This window comes from Budorcas taxicolor, chromosome 15 (genome assembly GCF_023091745.1).
Source record: "Budorcas taxicolor isolate Tak-1 chromosome 15, Takin1.1, whole genome shotgun sequence".
NCBI classification, from domain to species: Eukaryota; Metazoa; Chordata; class Mammalia; order Artiodactyla; family Bovidae; genus Budorcas; species Budorcas taxicolor.
Genome location: NC_068924.1, coordinates 28310248 through 28317466, shown reverse-complemented (window position 1 = coordinate 28317466; position 7219 = coordinate 28310248).

Here is a 7219-nt window from a genome sequence, read left to right as displayed (position 1 = left end):
GTGGGGAGATGGGGGGGGCACATTGGAGGAGCTGTGCGCAGAGTGGAGGCTTCACTGGGACTCCTGCTCAAACTTTCCCGCGCTCAGCAGGGTTTCACCCGGCTTTTGGCTGGGAGGGAAGCCTCTGAGACCGTGTGGCCATGTCACATCTGGAGCCACGTTACACCCTCCCCCGCCTGGACGACTCTGTCTGTGGAGAGCAGAGTAGCATTTGTGGGGAGCCAACTTTCACTGCCATTTTATTCACACAGAGAGGGAATTGCTTAAACCTCAGGAGAGGGAGAGAGACAGAGAGAAACTGCCTTGGAAGGCCCTCGGAGATCAACTAGCCTAGTCACCCATACTACAGACCTGGAGACTGAGGGTCACATTCACAGAAACCAAGGGGCCTGCTTCTCCTTGGGTTTCTTCTTTTCCAGTTTGAATCAACAGAGCTACAGTTTGTGGAAGAGATGTGGAGAGGGAGTCAGGCTCCTCCAGCCCCACTCACCTCTTGGGAGTCCAGCCCTCGGGCTGTGACTAAGGCTGGGATGGGGTGATGGCAGTGGGAGGGCAGAGCTGCCGGAATGCCCCACCCTGCCCCAAGCAGACCCTCTGCAGAGCTTCCCAATCTTTCTCGGAGCTGCCCAGGCTGAGGGAGTCAGTGCCCAGAACCCGAGAACGGGAGTCTGGGGAAATGGGGTGGAGACAGGACTCCAACAGCCTCTGGGACCATTCTCTGCCTCTGCCCAGCGAAGGGGAGAGAGCAATCGCGTATGGACGATTCACTTTAATTCACTTCAACTCACCATCCATTTACTGAGCATCTCCTATGTGCCAGGCACTGGGCCAGGTGCTGGGGATGTACACAAAACCGTAACGGAGCTGGGAACTGCTAGGTCAGCACTATGGGGAACCAAGGTGATTTTTTTTTTTTTTTTGGTGCATCTAATTCCACCTCTGCAGCTACTGCTTCCAGGGCTGGGGTAGGAGAAGAAGGAAGAGATTCCAGAATCTGGGCCCTGGGAAGGGAAGAAAGGAAGGAAAAAGGGAAGATACAATAGGGAAGAGGGTGAGAGGCCAGGCAGAGTGCGCACAGAGTTGGGGATGGGCCACAGCCTGAGAGCTCCTGAGTGGGATGAGTCCGGCTCATCTGAAAATTCTAAGTCATCAGTACCTAACTGCCAATCAACACACTGCCAATGGTGGGGTGGGCTAAGCCCCCAGGACACCTGGGGTGGGTAGACATTGCCCATCCTTGAAGCCAACCAGCTGAGATGAGAGAGGTGGGTGGTGGGCACCTTGATCTCCAGCCGAGATCAAGGGTGGTTGTAACAACACATCTGCCCCTTGCAGATTTCGCTTTTTTGGCAACTTCTTAAGTGCTCTCTTCTTCCAGGATGAGGAAGGATGTGTGCAGATGCTGGGAACTCTTCTTTTTCATAACATTTAGGGGAATTATTTGCAAGATTCCCTAAGTTTATTCTAAGAAATTCTACTCTCTATAAAGGAAGCCCGAGACTTTTGGGTTCCTTCCTTTTTCTGCCCTGACTTGGAGGGTCCTAGGGAGAGTAATGCCTCTCCAAGGGGCCTCAGACGCCTGAGCCGATGGGGAGGGGCCAGAAACCACCTTTGTCCCAGGTGCCCATCTTCATATGCTCTTTCTTCCTAAGCCTCTTAAGAGTCTCTTCCAGAGGCCTCATGGAGCTACCTCCCCTAAGGTGATGAGGTTGGGAACAAAATGGGGCTTCTGCGAGTAGAGGTGGGAGACCGGTGAGATGTCCTCTCGGCACCCTGCTTTCTAGTGTGGACCTCCTCCTGCACCGTGGGGCTCAAGCCCTGCTTCCGGCTGCACATTCCCATCACTGCACTCTGCTGGTTTTCTCAACTGCTCCTGCCTCTCCTGCTCTCTCGGAACCCCCTGTCTGTCTCTTTCTCCTAATTAAGTGTCCCTGTAAAGAGAGGTGGGCTGGCCAACCCATGGAATTTAGCTTATGAAGAACAAAGCACACTTTTTCAGGACTGAAATGCCTTGAGGTGCCTTGGAACTGGCTTTGGAAATAGCTATCTGCCCCCTGGCTCTGGGCTAATCACAGTTTATTCTCGATTTATAAAAAGGAGAAGCCGGATCCATATTTCTCCTTGTGACTCTCCTTGGTGAGGCCGGGCTGGTAAGTATTTGCAAGGTCAGGTTAAGCAGATGGACAAATGAAAGTGCTGGCTAGGTCCAAAAAAGATAGTCCCAGGCCATAGGAATGGCTTAATGCAATTGGAACGGGTGATGAATCAAGAGATTTTTCTTCCTATCTGCGTCTTAAGGATAGACAGCCTGTGTCTTTTGCTGTGCCTCTTGCTGATGTTGTCCTTTATTGAAGCTTGCCGATGCGTTTGTACATAGTCTATATATAGGTAGAGATATATTATATATACAAATATAGGACATCTCACTACATCCACCCCCAAAGTTACACTGGGTGGGGGGGAAAAATCATTTCTCAATATTTTGAGTTGATTCATCAAAGGCAAATTATGGAATGTTCTCATGGCTGTTTGTGCACTTGGAGGGGAAAACACAGCTACTCATGCATTTTCTAGGACTGATGTGCTATGTGGTGATGGAAGAGGTGGTGGGGAGAGAAACTCAGGTGGTCCTCTGTGACCCAACCGCTGTGAGGCGTCTGCTTTTGGGAGCAGACTGAGTTTCTTCCACAGCGTGTCTCCTTGCTTGGATGTATTGGCTGCAATAAACTGACGGTCTCCCCTGAACCTCCCTCGACTGTGACTTTTTTCAGGGGGTGGGGCAAGTTGCAGCAGTGCCAGGACCGTCACAGGGGCCCCGTCATTCCTTTCCTGGTGATGTCACTGACACTGCCAGGTCCCCATCAAGGATGAGGTCGTCCCGCTCCCCTCTTGTTGTCAGATGTCTCCTTTTCCCCTCGTGGCCTTCCCAGAATCCTGGGTGACTCCATCCACCTGGCAAGTACCCTGGGGACAGGGTGGCTAAACACCCACTTCTTGGAGGGCTCTTGGTTATTTCTGGATGACGACACTGCAAGCCCCCAAGGCTGGCTGTCATGCTGGTGCTGTCTGCTCTTTCCGAGGGTGGATGGGCCATCCTTCCTGCTCCCTGTTGCTAAGCTGTGTCTGACTAGGCAGACATCTCTTTCATCCGCTTCAGGCTCAAGGGAAATAGACAACATCTGGTGCCAAGTCTGCCCTCATGCAACTTCATGGATGAGGGTGGCTGCAGGGAGGAATCAGGTTGCTCGTGTCCCATCTGCGAACCGGTGTATCCTAGGGTGTTGATGAGTCAGCCCTCAATTTAGGACCAAAAGCAACCACCTGGTCCCGGGGTTCTGGTTCTCCTAGGCACATGCAGTCTTTTTCTCTCTTGCCTCCTGTTCTTATGTTTCTCTTTGCATTTTTCTCTCTCTTACGCACAGACACACACAGGTACACACACACCCTTGCCTAGGAAGCTCACCCAATAAGAAAATCCTCAACTTTCTGAATGTCAAGGGAATGCTGAAGTGGTTGGTTCCTGTTTTTTCCTTGGTTTCTTTCTCATTTCTGCCTGCTCCGTGGTAATCCAGAGACCTTCACCAGTGGTGAGTGGTTAGATGCATCTTAGAATATTCCAGGACAAGCCTAACACTCATAGTCCTAGTGCTGGCAGCTGCTCCCCAAGAAAGAAGCCAGATAGAAGGTGGCAGCCTTAAGCAGAGGTGGCTGGTATTTGACAGAACTGAAGCTACCTTAGTTTAAAAGGATGTCTGTCCTCGGAGTCCCTGAGTCCTTCCAAGGACCTGATGTTAGACAGGATGCTTCTTTACCTAACAGGGAAACTGATGCAGGCGACGTAGACTCAGGAGTAGAAGGTGCTAGGATCCTGGCTGGTTCCTTCTGGGTGGACACAGCATCTAACTCAGCCCAGGGCTTTTCCACCAGAGCCTTGGAGGACACCTCAGAGCTGGGCCTGGCTCGTGGGAGACTTCCCTTGTGGCTCAGCGGTAGAGAACCCGCCCATAAATGCAGGAGACCAATGTGTTTGATCCCTGGGTTGGGAAGATCCCCTGGAGGGGGAAATGGCAACCCACTCCAGTATTCTTGCCTGGAAAATCCCATGGACAGAGGAGCCTGGTGGGCTACAGTCCATGAGGTCACAAGGAGTTGGACATGACTTAGAGACTAAACAACGACAACTAGCTTCTGGGAGGGCTGGGTTTTGCTCAGGTGTCTCCCCTAAATTGATGTTTTGGGGCCCAGCCTGCTTGGGGCCTAGGGGGAGGTTTGTTTCTGATTGCTGAAGGCACTGCTGTGTTAACGAAAGGCTAGCTCCCACCCCGGTGTTCAGGATTGCTCACCAGCCTCCCGTGGCCCCCAGCTGAGGTGCCTACAAGAGCCTCCCCATCCCCACCTGCTCCTTGGCTTCCCACTGGAGCCCCCGTGGGGCTCAGGCCATTGGCCTGCCCACAGCCAGCTGCCATGGAACAGGAGTCTGTGTGCTGGGCTGAGTCTCTAGGACAGGTTTTAGAGCCCAGAAGAATGGCGGAAGTGGGGAGGGAGTCGATCTTTACATCAGATGGGTCCTAGGGACTACTTGACCAAGTCTCCTGATTATCCTGAAGGGGAAACTGAGGACCAGATTGGGGAAGTGACTTGCTTAAGGCCACTTGATGAGTCCAGGACAATCCAGGATCTCCCAGCAGGCCCCAGGCCGCCTGTTCTTCCCATAGCCCACACCTCGTCTGGGCCTAGCACTCGGCACAGCTCAGCACAGCAGTCCACACCAGCCCAGGCACCTGCCTGCCCCTCCCCAGAGGGCTTGAGTTGCACAAGAAGAGGCCCCAGGCTTCTCGTCAGGGTGCAGTTTTTAAAGCTGAGGTTCAAAGAGGGTAAGTAATTCTCTCAAAGTCACACAGTAGGCTATTGACAGAGCTTGGCTTTAGTTGCCTTTCTGAGTCCTCTTCTACACCCCAGTAGAGTGACTTTCTTCAGGCTGGTTTGCGTCCAGTCCCTCTTAGACCGCTTGTCTTCCTTCCATCTTGCAGGGGTGGGGGTGGTATCTAGAAACCTTTAGGTGAGAGGAGGCTGGAGCAGGGCCTGGTGGAATGTGGTCTGGGCAGCCGGATGGAGAGGCATGGGCCCCTACTAACTCTCCTGCCCTCTTCCTCCTTTAGTATTTTGGGGCCTCAGAAGGTCCATGCTGGCTGGGCTCTGCAGGCATGCTTCTCAGATGCCCTAGTGTTATTGCCCTGCACAGACTCATCCTGACGCCCGCCATGATGCCTGCTACCACGCTGATGTGCAAGGCTCCAACCACCTTGGAGCCCAGGCTCCAGTCACCCAGGAATTGAGGGTCCCAGAGGGTGATGGGGAAGGAAGCTCATCTTAGACTTGATCCTGGCATCTTGACATGGCACATAAACTTGTCCCCAAATAGATTAGTCTAGCCTAGAACCCCACTCCTCTGTGGGGCCTAGGACATCTCTGTCTAGGAGAAAGAAAGACTGTGGGATGGAGGTGGTGGGACTGGATGAGTTGAGTGCTCCCACTAGGCTAGTGGTGGGAAGCCTCACAAAGCAGCTTCTTTTCTCTGGCCATCATGACCTTGAGGGTCCATGAGGTGCTAGGGAAGCGGGGCAAGTGGACACTGGATGCTCCGCTTGGCAACTCAGGATTCCATGGGAGGGGCTTTCCCTTTCGCCTCATTGGCAAATCACCTTTGTCCTGACCGTAGCTGTCTCTGCTTCTCAGCCGTGACAAATTCCCTGTGAACAGGTGGCATGAGGACTAGGAACTGTTTGCCTCAACAGATTGAGAGCCCCCTGTGGGCAAACGGACAAATGAAGAGGGTGGGTTCCGCTCGGAGGGGAAGTGTAAGTCACAGCTGATGGCCAAAAAGTGGTTAGGGCTGTGGCCACAGGGGAGAGGGATTAGCCTTGTCCTGTTCTGCCCCAGGATGAAACATTAGAGCTGGCGGACAGGCGGGTATAGATCCAGCGTAAGAGCTGTGCAGAGGGTTGGGTTTCTTTGAGGTAATGAGATCGCGATCCCGGAAGGTCTTCAAGCCTAGCTTGGGGGTGTTGTCCAGAAGATGCGTATATTAGGGCATACTTTTAGACACTGTCTAAACTTACTGGCAATGTCCCTCTGCCACCGTCATCTTAGGATTCAAATGACAGATGCGGGATTAACTCTTGCTTGGCTGAAGATGAACAGGACACACGCAAGGGCAAACTCCTGTCTGGCTGCCGTGTTCCTGTCATGCTCTACCCCAAGCTGCCTCTGTGTCCTGCTACCTGCCTGCCCTGGTCATCTTTACTTGACCTAGCAATGGTGGGAGAGGGCAGGTGGCAAAAGCCTATTCACAGTGGGAAATAGGCTGGGAGAGGGTAGAATTTTGGAGTTAAGAACCCTCAGGAGCTTCCTTCCACAGATCACGCCAAGCCTAACTTGAATGCTGGGTCCTCCAGCAGGGGCAGAGTATCCCTTGTCCTTCAAGCAAAACTGCAGAAAATGGTGACAATCCTTTCCACCTCCTCCCTTCGCCCTCCCAACTTTGCTATAGTCTTCAGCCTCCCCATCCTTGTCTGATAGCATGCTCAAACGCATACCGTGTGGGCTCTCACAGGAGCTGATGCTGTTGGGAAGGGCTGTGGGCATGGGTGGGTTCATGCATGCATGCTCAGTCACTTCACTGAGTCCAGCTCTTTGCGACTCTATGGACTGTAGCCCACCAGGCTCCTCTGTCCAGGGGATTCTCCAGGCAGGAATACTGGAGTGGGTTGCCACGCCCTCTTCCAAGAGATCTTCCCAACCCAGGGATCGAACTCACGTGTCTCCTGCATTACAGGCAGATTCTTTACCACTGAGACATATCCAGCCTCAGAGGGCTTGGAGGGTGGGGCCGGGTTGGTTGGGGGGATGAGTGACAGTTGGCTAGGCTAATAAGGATGATCACTTTTACTGAGTAGCTACTCTGTGCCTTGCCCTGAGCTCAGTATTCTGTGTGCATCAGCTGGCTTAATCCTCAGGACAACTCCCCCAATATGCATTCTTTTCTCACTTTTACAGATAAAGAGACCAAGGTTCTGTTAAACTAAGTATGTGTACACTCAAGATGACACAGCTAGAAAATACTAGCAAAGAATTCACACCCAGGGTGGAGTGAAGCCAAAGCCATCACATCAGACTGTGAGAAAGGGCAGTGGTCCAGCCTCTTGCAGCCCAGAGGCCT